The sequence below is a fragment of the Gorilla gorilla genome, chromosome 5 (assembly GCF_029281585.2).
Source record: "Gorilla gorilla gorilla isolate KB3781 chromosome 5, NHGRI_mGorGor1-v2.1_pri, whole genome shotgun sequence".
NCBI classification, from domain to species: domain Eukaryota; kingdom Metazoa; phylum Chordata; class Mammalia; order Primates; family Hominidae; genus Gorilla; species Gorilla gorilla.
Window position 1 is genome coordinate 174326500 of NC_073229.2, and position 13562 is coordinate 174340061.

The 13562-nt window shown below is 43.2% G+C and overlaps 1 protein-coding gene and 1 non-coding gene across 2 annotated transcripts in view; both read left to right on the forward strand.

The window, feature by feature from the left end:
• Positions 1-13562, forward strand: part of PPP1R14C (protein phosphatase 1 regulatory inhibitor subunit 14C) — a 105758-nt gene that overhangs the window by 13950 nt on the left and 78246 nt on the right. The window lies entirely within an intron of this gene.
• On the forward strand, positions 7243-7345 carry LOC115935174 (small nucleolar RNA U13). The gene has a single exon (XR_004070874.1). It is a non-coding gene; the product is annotated as a small nucleolar RNA U13 (small nucleolar RNA).

Consider the following 13562-nt stretch of genomic DNA (forward strand, 5'->3'; position numbering starts at 1 on the left):
TCTAGCCCCACTTTACAAAATCAAAACAAACAGAAAAGTTCCTAAGTATGGCTTCTTACTGGTGGTGGGAAACAGTTTGTCTCATTATCTCATTTCAGAGATGCCTACTGGTTATACTCACAGGTTCTTTTCACATCCTTTATGCCCTGATTGAGAGGATGTCTTAGTCCATTTTGTGTTGCTGTAGCAGAATACCTGAGACTGGCTGATTTATCAAGAAAGAGCCTTATTTGGCTCATGATTCTGGAGGCTGGGGAGTCCCAGAAGCATGGCACTGCATCCGTTGGCTTCTGGGCTTCTAGGGAGAATCTCATGCCATGTCATAACATGATGGAAGGTCAAAGGGGAAGTGGACACAGGTGAAGGGTCAAAACAGACCCTGCCCTGGAGGGAACTAATCTGTCACCTCCAGAATGAATCCAGTCTCACAAGAGCAAGAACTCACTCACTGTAGTGAGTAGTGAGAACTGCACCAAGACACCTAAGCCCAGAGGGCGGAGTCTCTGTGACCCAAGCTCTTCCCATTAAGTTCCACCTCTTAAAGTTTCTACCTCCCAACATTGCTGCACTGGGAATTAAGGTTCCAACGTGCATTTTGATGGGGACACTCAAACCATAGCAGAGACATTACCTTCTAAGATAGACCCTCCCATCTTCCTGGGGTGGGGGAGCTGGCTTGGTCTGTCTAGAAGGATGAGCAGGCTGCCCACTACCTACCTTTATTAAGAGTGATTTCAGTCATCATCCTTGGCTAACTTTAATTTCCACTTTTAAATGATCTAATCCTTTCAGAGAAATTTTGGGGATTAATAAATATGAAAAACCATCCCCACAAAAGCTCAGAATATTTATGAAAGTATTATTAGCAACATCTACTATGCTTTTGCTATAGCTAATTCTGCCTTGTTAATCTATGTATTCAAATTAAAGGTTGTTCTTTGACCCAATGGGGGGTAGAGGCTTATGAGATTTTTTTTTATTATGGAATAATTTTGGTGGAGTTTCTACCTTGATTGCAAATTTGGTCACACACCAGGTTTTATGACTATAGAATAATCTAATCAACACTTCAGAATCTAATCAACACTCCAGAATGGAAAACCTTGTTGGGTTGCTTCAAGAGAATTACCTTTCTGCGATGGGAGCTCTATCACATTTGAGTTAAGTGATAGTAGATAACATGTATTCTAGGTAAAACTCTTTTTTCACAGGATATCTTTTATATGTACCTAGAAAAGAGGTTTGTATGATACATGATAACTATCAGTAGTGCTTTTTAGTATCATTATGGGTAATTTATTTTGTTTATCTGTTTTGTGCAATGCACATGTATTTCTCCTATAAGAGAATAACTTCAAAGTTGTTTTTTAGAAGGGGTGGGCATGAGTATCCCACTGTTTTATTGTCATGGGTAAGAAAGGGGCACAAGCCCTCTCCTGCCACAGGGCTTTACAATGTTTGGAATAGCTCAATTGGTGTTTTTTCCATCTTCTTTTTGAGGAAGATGGGCTTTAAATTTTTAAAAAATTATAAATAAGGAAAAAAAAGCCAGTAGATTTCTTCATATTAGATTCTTTATATTTTCAGAGGAAGCAGCCATAACACTTTGGATAGAACACGTGGCACTTTGGATAGAACACGTAACACTTTGGAAGACTCCTTTGGTGTCTTCATTTTTGGGGGGCAGGAAAGACAGTCTCTGAGGATGAGGATGGTACCACCACCCACAGGACGGAAGGAAAGGTAAAAGGAAGATTGGATCACTCTTCAACTTCCTTCCGGAGCCCAGCCCTTTCTACCTGCTCAGGGGCTGACTTCTCCGGTATCATCAGCCATTCCTTTGTTTCAAGAGTCATGGACCGTATACTGAAGATCTGTGCAGTTTAGGATATGTAAATTATATCTCAGTAAAGTATTAGAACACAAATACACACAAAAGCCTTTCTCTCTTTCTCTTCCTCTCTTCAGCCACATTTGACAGAGAGATTGTCTATATCCTTTGATCGCATTTTGTCAACTTCTGTGCCCCTCTTAGCCACTGCTGTGTGGCTTGTCCTTCTTTTCCACCCAGAAGGTTCATGACCTCCATGTTGCTAAATTCCAAGTGCCCATTCCAGTTTTTATCTTGTGTGTTCTCGGCTTTCTAAGCCACTCTATCAATTATCCATCCATCAGCCATCCCGGAATCTGTCCATCCTTCTATCAGCCAATGTGCTGTCCTTCTGTCCCTCCTTCCAATATCCACCCACTAGTCCCTTCGTCTGTCTCTGCCAGGCATTCTTTTTTTTTTTTTTTAAACAAATAAGCTTTATGTTTTAGATGGTTTTAGATTTACAGAAAAATTGCGAAGACAGAACACTGTTGCCATATCCTCTGCAACAGGATTTACCGGTTAGCAACATATGTTAGAATTATACATTTGTCACAATGAATGAACCAATATTGATACATTATTATTCTCTAAAGTCCGTACTTTGTTCGGATTCTTTAGTTTTTGCCTAGAGTCCTTTTTTTGTTCCAGGATCTCATCCGGGAAACCACACTGCATTTACCTGGCATGTCTCCTTAGACTCCCTTGGCTAGGCCAGTTTCTTAGCCTTCCTTTGTTTTTGATGACCTTGACAGTATTGTGGAGTAGTTTTTAGGTATTTTGTAGAATGTCCCTCACATGGCATTTGTCGGATGTTTTTCTCATGTTTAGACTGCGTTTATGGGTTTGAGGGAGGAAGACCCAAAAGGTAAAGAAACACTTTTATCACATTCTGTGAAGGTACATCCTGTCAACATGGCTTATTACTGTTGATATTCACCTTGAGCACCTGGCTGAGATAGTGTCTGTCAGGCTTCTCCACTGTACAGCTACTCCCTCCCTTTCCACACTGTATTCTTTGGAAGAAATCACTATGTATAGCTCATTCTTTTCTTTTTTTTCTTTTTTTTTTTTTGAGACGGAGTCTTGCTCTGTCACCCAGGCTGGAGTGCAGTGGTGTGATCTGGGCTCACTGCAAGCTCTGCCTCCTGGGTTCATGCCATTCTCCTGCCTCAGCCTCCCGAGTAACTGGGACTACAGGTGCCCGCCACCACACCCAGCTAATTTTTTTTTTTTTGTATTTTTAGTAGAGATGGGGTTTCACCGTGTTAGCGAGGATGGTCTCGATCTCCTGACCTCATGATCCACCCGCCTCAGCCTCCCAAAGTGCTGGGATTACAGGCGTGAGCCACCGCGCCCAGTAGCTCATTCTTAAGTAATGGGAAGTTAGGTTCTGCCTCATTGTGTAGCTACATAATTTATATGGAATTCTTTTGCATGGGAGATTTGTCTCTTCTTCCTCATTTATTTAGTTAGTCTGCTTTATTTATGTCAGTATGGTTCACATATATTTATTGTTTGTCTTGGATTATAATTCAATTATTACTTTATTTCGTGGCCCATATTATTCCAGCTTTGGCTATTGGGAGCTGTTTCGATTGGTTCCTGTGTTCTTTGACATACCCCCATGATCGTGTGTGTGTATGTATTTAATACTTCTTTACTTTCTAGCACTACAAAATACTCTAGGCTCATCTTGTATGTTTCCTGCCCCAGATTCAGAGTCAGCCATTTCTCCAAGGAACTCTGATTCCTTTTATTAGAGAATGGTATTAGAAACCAAGATATGGCCGGGTGCGGTGGCTCATGCCTGTAATCCCAGCACTTTGGGATGCCAAGGAGGGCAGATCACCTGAGGTCAGGAGTTCGAGATCAGCCTGGCCAACATGGCGAAACCCCGTGTCTACTAAAAATACAAAAATTAGCTGGACATGGTGGCATGCTCCTGTAATCCCAGCTACTCGGGAGGCTGAGACAGGAGAATCCCTTGAACCCAGGAAGCAGAGGTTGCAGTGAGCCGAGATCATGCCATTGCACTCCAGCCTGGGTGACAGAGCAAGACTGTCTAAAAAAAAAAGACAATGAAAAAAGAAAAGAAAAGAAACCAAGATAAGGGATGACAAGTGTACTTGTTGCTACTGAAATGTCATTGTTTCTAAGATCTCTCACATGACAGCAAGAAAATATATGTGTGTATTCTAATTGGCGTATACATATCTACAAATATTTCCATTTGTAACCATCAGCATCTATATCAAGCTCATTTGATGTCTTCGATTCTAATCCATTACTACATGGGTCGCGCTAGCCCCCTTTCTTTGCCTGTCTTTAAACTCCTACTCCAACAGAGACAAACCTGTGGTTCCCACCATCCGTATCCATTCCCTTAATTGTTCAGTTGTAGTATACATGTACAGCAATATCAGAATTGTTAACTCAATCCCTATGGGAAACAACTGTATCAACTAGAAGATGGTGCTTACATGCACTCCTTTTACATTTGATTTTAACAGACTCTACTTATTTCTAGTTACTTAGGTCAGTACCCTTTTCCCCTATCCCCTTCAGTGAGGTTGTTGCATACATTTGTAACATAGATAGATTGTTTTGTCACATTCTGCATTCCATCCTGGGATCCCCCAATCTCCTAAATGCCTTTTTAAATTTGCTTACATTGTACACTAAGATTCATTCTTTGTGTAGTCAGTCCTATGGACTTTAACAAATGCAGAGTGTCATGTATCCACCCTTGCAGTATCACACAGAACAGTTGCACCCCCTAAAATATCTCCTGTGCTTTACCCATTGACCCCCCTCCGTTTCTTTTCTTTTCTTTTTTCTTTTTTTTTTTTTTTGAGACGGAGTCTTGGTTTGTCACCCAGGCTGGGTGCAGTGGTGTGATCTGAGCTCACTGCAACCTCTGCCTCCTGGGTTCAAGTGATTCTTCTGCCTCAGCCTCCCGAGCAGCTGGGACTACAGGCGTGCGCCTCAACATCCAGCTAATTTTTGTATTTTTAGTAGAGACGGGGTTTCGCCATGTTGGCCAGCCTGATCTTGAACTCCTGACCTCAGGTGATCTGCCCACCTGGGCCTCCCAAAGTGCTGGGATTATAGGCGTGAGCCACCGTGCCAGGCCAACCTCTGCCATTTCTTCCTGAACCACTGATCTCTTTCCTATTGCTATCGTTTTGCCTTTTCCAGTATGTCATATAATTGAAATCATACAGTATACAGCATTTTCAGACTAACTTCTTTCACTACACAATATACATTTAAGATTCATCCGTGTTTTTTTGTGACTTGATAGCTCAATTCTTTTTATGGCTGAATAAGATGCCATTGTATTAATGTACCACAGTTTATCCACTTGGCTCTTGAAGGACATCTTGGTTGCTTCAGTTTTTGATGATTATGAGAAAGCCTGGTATAAACACGTGTGGGTGGACTTTTGTTTGGATATAAATTTGAAATTAGTGAGGTCAAAATGCCACATGCACTTTTAGGTGCTAGGGACACAGGTGCTTAGGATACAACAGCGAAAGAGTCCCTGTGCTCTTAAAAACAAACGCAAATGAATAAATCAGAATGGCTTCAGCTCACGAGTAGTGCTAGGAAAAAAATAAAGCTAATAGGATAATGAGTGAGAGACTGTGGCCAGGTTAGTGGGGCCAGGAAGGGCTTCTTTGAGGAAGTTCATTGCATTTGTATCTGGGCCTGCATGATGAGAGATGGCACCAGTGGTGTGCAAAGCCCTGGGGGGACATACTGGGCTCAGTTAATGCAAACACCCTCCGGCAGGATGAATCTTGGCATGGCCAAGGGACTAGGAACAGAAAGTACTGTGAGGTAAAGACATGAATGAGAGTATTTTCTTAAAAACTTTTTATTGTAGGCCGGGCACGGTGGCTCATGCCTGTAATCCCAGCACTTTGGGAGGCCGAGGCAGGCGGATCACGAGGTCAGGAGATCGAGACCATCCTGGCTAACATGGTGAAACCCCGTTTCTACTAAAAGTACAAAAAATTAGCTGGGCATGGTGGTGGGCGCCTGTAGTCCCAGCTACTCGGGAGGCTGAGGCAGGAGAATGGCGTGAACCTGGGAGGCGGAGATTGCAGTGAGCGGAGATCGCACCACTGCACTCCAGCCTGGGCGACAGAGCAAGACTCTGTCTTAAAAACAACAACAACAACAACAACAACAAACTTTTTATTGTAGTATAACATACAAAGTACACAAAACCCAAGTGTAAGTGCACAGTTGATGAATTTTGTCAAATTGAACCCACCCACCTTCCAGATCAGGAAATGGAATAGTGCCAGCACTGCAGGGGTCCCTCGTGTGTGCTCATCCCATTATCAGCCCCCTGCCCTCCCTCCAAGGTCATCTGATTAATTTTACCTTCTTAAAAGCTTTTATGTCTGTTTTTTTTGTTGTTGTTGTTGTTCAACATTAGGTGTGTGAGATACACCCACATTGTTGCATGTCATTTGAGGTTTGATCATTTCAGTTGCCACATGGTACTCCATGTGTGAATACACCACAGTTGTTTTTTTATTGATTCTACTTTTGATGGACATTTGGGAGGCTTTCAGTTTTGAACTATTCTGAATTGAGCTTCCGAGAATATTATTGCATATGTCTTTTGGTGAACCTATGTCTGCATTTCTGTTGGCTTATATACAGAGTGGCAAAATTGCTGGCTTATAGAGTACGTGTATATTCAGCATTGCTAGGTACTGTCAGATGATTTCTTAAGTAATTGCACCAATCTACATGCCCACTGCACTATATGAAAGTTCTGATTCTTTCCCATCCTTACCTACACTTGTTATTTTCTGACTTTTTCATTTAGCCGTCTGTTATGTAATATAGTGGTGTTGCATTATGATTCGAATTTACATTTACCTGATGGCTAGTCAAGTCCAGCCCCTTTTCATATGTTTACTGGCCTTTGGATATCCTCTTTGTGAAGTGCTTGCTCAATTCTTTTGCCCATTTCAAAGAGAAAAAACAACAACTTTGGGTTTGGGTTGTCTTTTATATATCCTGGACATTGATCTCTTACAGTTTAGATATGAGTCCTTTGTCAGAAATATGTGCCCCACTTGGTGAACTGCCTTTTTCACTCTCTGAATGGTGACTTTTGAGGCACAGAAGTTCTTAATCTTAATATTTTCCAATTTGTCAGCTTTTTCCTTTATATTTGGTACATTTTCAACCTATTTAAGAAAACTTTGTCTGCTACAAGGTCATGAAAATGTTTTTCTGTGTTACCTTTTTGATGCTTCATTATTTTACCTTTTATATATAGATCTGTAATCCATCTGAAATTCATTTTTGTGTGTGGTATAATGTAGAGATTACGATTCATGATCCTTTTGTGGTTCATAGCATGATGATTGGGTGTTCACACGCATGTGTGAAATGTGCCAGCCTTGAACCTTGTTACAACATTGGCACATGACCCATCTGACCTGAATTTGGAACACCCAGTTGACCCAGCACCATTCATTTAAAGATCATCTTCCCTCACTGCACTGTAGTTACAAATAAGGGGATACCGTAGATTGAATGTTTATATCCCCCTAAAATTTATATGTTGGAATCCTAAGCCCCAGTATTATACTATTGGGAGGGGAGCCTTTCGGAGGTGATTATGTCCTGAGGGTGGAGCACTCATGAATGGGATTAGTGCCCTTATAAAAGACACAAGAGAGCTCTCTTTCTCTGCACTCCATCATGGGAGGACACATTGAGAAGTTAGCCATCTGCAAACCACGAAGCTGGCTCTCACCGGACATAGGATCTGTGTGGTACCTTGATCTTGAACTTCCCAGCTTCCAGAATGGTGAGAAATATATTTCTGTTGTTTAAACCACCAGTCTGTGGTAGTCTGTTAAAGCAGCCCAAACTGACTAAGACAGGAGACCTTGTATGTTTGGCTCTATATAGATTCTAGTGAGTATGTTCTAATATTAGGTAGAGCCTTTCTGTCTTGCTCACTATACTCCATCTTCATTTCCTGGCAGTGGCCCCTGTGCTGTAAATATTCAATAAATATCAGCTGGTTGGTGGACAGGTCTGAACTTGCCTTTAGGCAAGAGTTTTAAAATATCTGGGCTCCCAGTCCAAGAAAAGATACTCAGATTTTGTGTTAGAGAAGACTTGACTTGCCTAGTTAATTACATTTCTTCTCTAGGCCCAAATATGTTTCTGGACCAGTTCTGCTGGCTAAAGTCCTTGGGGAAGGCTGGTTGACCTCAGGTTGTCCAGTTGGCAGTAATGAATCTATATAACCATCCAGCCAGTCATGCAATAAATATCTTTTATGGGCCTACTATGTGGCAGGCATAAAGTAGAACTAAAATAATAGGATTATTTCCAGAGTTTCTATTTTTAATTTTAGAACATTTGTTGTTTCTTTCTTTACAAGTTAAACACTCAGTGCAAGGAGGGTAATTTTGAGAATTTTCCTCTATTTTGAGGGTAGCTTTATTGTTCTGTTATAGTTATTTAAAATTTTTGTGTGTGACAGCCTAGATAAACAGGCAACAGGCCTAAGAATTAGAGCTTTTATGTTGCTATCAGCCTATTTTAAAACAAACAAAACCCTACAAAGAAAAAGAGATGAAAATAAATGTGAAGTGCAGTATTTCACACAGTGAATTCAGCGACAAGTTAAGTACTTTTCTCATTTTCAAAATTTAGTGCCAGACCAAAGACCAAGTTTAGAAAAATAGAGGAATGCATTTTCAGGAGGTTGGTGTGGACTCTGGATGTGCCAGTCAGTGCCAGTACACCAGATCGCATTGTGAGTGGGCCACGTGCCATATACCATGTGTCACATGCCACATACCGCTCTTCTTCTTTTTTTTTTTTTTTTTTTTTTTTTTGAGACGGAGTCTGAGTCTCGCTCTGTTGTCCAGGCTGGGGTGCAGTGGCGCTATGTCGGCTCACTGCAAGCTCCACCTCCCGGATTCATGCCATTCTCCTGCCTCAGCCTCCTGAGTAGCTGGGATTACAGGCGCCCGCTACCACGCCTGGCTAATTTTTTGTATTTTTAGTAGAGATGGGGTTTCAATGTGTTAGCCAGGATGGTCTCGATCTCCTGACCTCGTGATCTGCCCGCCTCGGCCTCCCAAAGTGCTGGGATTACAGGCCTGAGCCACCGTGCCCAGCCAAATGCTGCTCTTCTTGGTAACTGCCCTCTGGGGAACAAAAGAGCCCTAGAGGCTTCTCCCATGGTACCATCTTGCTTGGTGACACCAGGGTCTGGGGTTATGTCCCAGCGTCTCTTTGTTCCTCCTTTCCTCTGGGGATATGAACAAAGAGGGGCAGGGGACAAGCAGATCCCCAAACTGGGGCCAGCTCCAGGCGGTAGCTGTTGGAAAATGGGGCTGCCTCCGCCAGCACTTATTGTCCACCACTGCCCATGTCTGGTGGCTGCAGTTTGAGCTGCTCTGAAGCCTTTTGAGGCCACTGGGAGAGGCAGCCTCCTAGCAGGCCCGCCTCAGGAGGAGGAAGCAGATTGCTAAGGGAACAGGGCGGCTGGTGCTTGTGAATGTTACTTCCGTGATGGGACTGCGATTCTCGTTCTTATTTAGTTAATATCATGTCCAATTTCATTTTCAGCTTGTCTCAGGTGAATATTTTATATATTTAGTGAAACCTCACCAACCTTGAAGTCAGGAATTTTGTAACTCCAGTCATTTGGAACCGAGGGAAGGAACCTAAAGGAAAGCAGAAAGAGGCCAGGTGCGGTGGCTCACGTCTGTAATCCTAGCACTTTGGGAGGCCAAGGCGGGTGAATCCCTTGAGGTCAGAAGTTCAAAAACAGCCTGGTCAACATGGTGAAACCTCACCTCTACTAAAAATACAAACATTAGGCCGGGCGCGGTGGCTCACGCCTGTAATCCCAGCACTTTGGGAGGCCGAGGCGGGCGGATCACTTAAGGTCAGGAGTTTGAGACCAGCCTGGCCAACATGGCAAACCCCATCTCTACTAAAAATACAAAAAAATTAGCTGGGCATGGTGGCACACACCTGTAATCCCAGCTACTCAGGAGGCTGAGGCAGGAGAATCGCTTGAACCCAGGAGGCAGAGGTTGAGCTGAGCCGAGATTGCGCCACTGCACTCCAGCCTGGGTGACAGAGCAAGACTCCGTCTCGGGGGAAAAAAAAAAGCAGAAAGAGTAGCTTTGAGACCCTAAAGAGATACGATATTTTGGGGTATGCTGGGGTGTGTTCTTGATTTATTACAGAGGTCCTTGGACTTCCACGTAGAGCTTCTGTGCTCTTACTTTAGCCACATTTCTAAGAAGTTTGGTTTTCTGCTTTTTTAGTTCACTGGATTTAGAAGCAACAAACTAGGCTGCTAGGTGTACGTTCTGGGAGAACATCTAGAAGTGACAGCTGACAGCCTGACAGTAAGGGAGGAGACAGAGCATCTATAAAAAGCTCGGAAGACCAGAGCTGTCTTATATACTGTATAAGGCAGAGAGCTCTGAGCCTGTTGCAGCCTGGAGCGTGTCCCGAGAGGCAGTGTGGCAGGACGCCTGGCCACAGGAGTGACCTGAGCCATTCAGACCCCAAAGGCAGGCACACGAGGAATCCCTTAGAGAGATTTGAAGAAAAAGAGTTGAATACTAGTTATCTGAAATAATTTACATATATAGAACCCTTGTTTTCCTTGGGATACTAAACACATAAAATAACTCCCCCTTTCTCTCCATGTCTCCCTTCTCCCCTTCTCTCCTCCCCTCTTTCTCCCCTTCTCTCCTCCCCTCTTTCTCTCCTTCTTCTTCCCTCTTTCTTCCCTTCTCTCCTCCCCTCTTTCTCTCCTCCCCTTTCTCTCCTTCCCTCTTTCTCCCCTTCTCTCCTCCCCCTTTCTCTCCTTCTCTCCTTTCCTCTTCCTCTCCCCCTTGCTTTCCTCCCACCCTTTCTGCGGCCCCTCCCCTCCCGACTCTCCTCTCCCCCACTCCCCTCCCACCTTGCTCTCTCCCTTTCCGTTTTCACTTCCCCTTTTACTTTCCTCCCCTACTCCTTCTCCCTAACACAATACAGCGTCTCTTTTTTTTTTTTTTTTTTTTTTTTGTCTTTGAGGTTCACATATATGCAGTGAGTTGCTGGTGAAAGTTTAACAACTGGCTCTCATGAGAGAAAAAAATCCCTTGATTCGGCTGGGCGCGGTGGCTCACGCCTGTAATCCCAGCACTTTGGGAGGCCGAGGCGGGCGGATCACGAGGTCAGGAGATCGAGACCATCCTGGCTAACATGGTGAAACCCCGTCTCTACTAAAAATACAGATTACCTGGGCGTGGTGGCGGGCGCCTGTAGTCCCAGCTACTTGGGAGGCTGAGGCAGGAGAATGGCGTGAACCCGGGAGGCGGAGCTTGCAGTGAGCCGAGATAGCGCCACCACACGCCAGCCTGGGCGACAGAGCGAGACTCCCGTCTCAAAAAAAACAAAACAAAACAAACAAAAAACCCTTGATTCACAGCAGCCCAGTTTCCTTAGTGTAAGTCCTCGCCATGGTTGATTTCAGGTGACCATTGTGAAGTCCCTGGGGAGGAGCAGGGACAAGTACTTCCTCCATACAGATGCAGGAGATGGAAGTAACCTTAAGAGCATAAGAACAGGCAGATAACACCAAATAATCAGAAAGTCATGTTTTGAGTATTTACAACTTTATTATATAATTACTCTCCTTATACAATTATATAATTTAATTTAAAAATTTAGTAACATTTAACTCAATGTATCAAAAATATTATCATTTTAACATATGATCGATATAAAATTATTATTATTATTTGAGACAGATTCTCACTCTGTAGCCCAAGCTGGAGTGCAGTGGTGCGATCTTGGCTCACTGCGACATCTGCCTCCCAGGCTCAAGTGATTGTCCTGCCTCAGCCTCCCAAGTAGCTGGGACTATCAGCACGCGCCACCACACCCAGCTAATTTTTTGTACTTTAGTAGAAATGGGGTTTCACCATGTTGCCCAGGGTGGTCTCGAACTCCTGAGATCAGGCGATCCACCCATCGTGGCCTCCCAAAGTGCTGGGATTACAGGCGTGAGCCACCGTGCCCAGCCTCAATATAAAATTATCAATAAGATATTATACACTCCTTAAAAATATCTAACCTTCCATTATAGTTAGAGGTGATCCTATGACAAATTTTGACCAGTGAAATGAATTCCCTGCATGGAGTTTTTGAATAATAATTTAATGGTCACTGATTCTGTTGTCATGGGAAACTTGTCTTTTTCTTTACTTCCTGAAATGTAAGTAGAAGAGGAAAAAAAAACATTAAAAATAGAAACAATAAAATAAGAACTTACATATGACGTCTTTGAACTGTCGAACAAATGCCAATATCCAACTATGTTGGACTTCTCTGTATATGGCAGAAAAAAAATCGTATTTAGTCTCCAAACTACTGTTAAAAGGTTGTCGTTGTTAGATGCTGCTAAACCCAATGGTTTAGTAAAAGAGAAGGTGTCAAAAGCAGAGACCTGCATAAGGTGAAGGCACAGGACAAGTGAATTGTGAATGAAGAAAATTCTAGGCTGATGAAATCGAACATGAAAAGGCCGAAGCGGGAAGAAGCTGAAAGTAGAATGAACCAAGGTTTACTAATTACCAATACCATGCAACAAACTCCCCCACATCTTAGTGGCTTAAGAAATGACTATCATTTATTTTGCTTGCAAATCTGATTTGTGCATCATTTGTTGGGGGTGACTCATCTCTGCCTCATGGGGAATTAATTGATGTGGCAAACTTAGGGCCTGAGTATGTATTTTCAACATGACTTACTTTGCAAACTGTTGGGGCCATGGGCCATTGTGTCAGCTCTTCAGCATACAGGCTTTTCTGTGTGCTATTTCGGTTTCCTTGCTGTATGGGGACTGGGCTCTGGAGTAAACATCTCAATACGATCAGGAAGAAGTTGTATTGCTTTTAATGACTTTGCCTTGGAGGTCACATAGTATTGCTTCTGTTCTAGTCACAGTTCTAACAAGGCTTCAAGGAAAAGGAACATAGATTTTACCTTCTGATGGGAGGAAAGTCAAGTGAGATCACCTTGTGAGGAAGGGAAGTGGAATGGGAAATATTGTTGAAGCCAGTTTTGGAAAATACAATCTGCCACACAAGAAGGAATAAGAAAATATGGGTGATGAGAACTGAATTCAACACATACTCATTACACTTTTGTCATGTGCTAGTTACTTTTTTTTTTTCTTTTTTTGAGATGGAGTCTCACTCTGTCGCCCAGGCTGGAGTGCAGTGGTGCAATCTTGGCTCACTGCAAGCTCTGCCTCCCAGGTTCATGCCATTCTTCTGCCTCAGGCTCCTGAGTAGCTGGACTACAGGCGACCGCCACCATGCCTGGCTAATTGTTTTGTATTTTTAGTAGAGATGGGGTTTCAACATGTTAGCCAAGATGGTCTTGATCTCCTGACCTCATGATCCACCCGTCTCGGCCTCCCAAAGTGTTGGAATTACAGGCGTGAGCCACTGCGCCCGGCTGCTAGTTACCTTTTAAGCACCCGTGATATCGAAGTAGACCACAGAGACAAAAATCACTTCCCTTCCTTGTGGGTTTTACATTCTAGGGAAATGAGAGAGAAGAGTGATAGGTGATGAGGTTAGAAGAAACAGACGGAGCCTTGTAGGTTACAGTA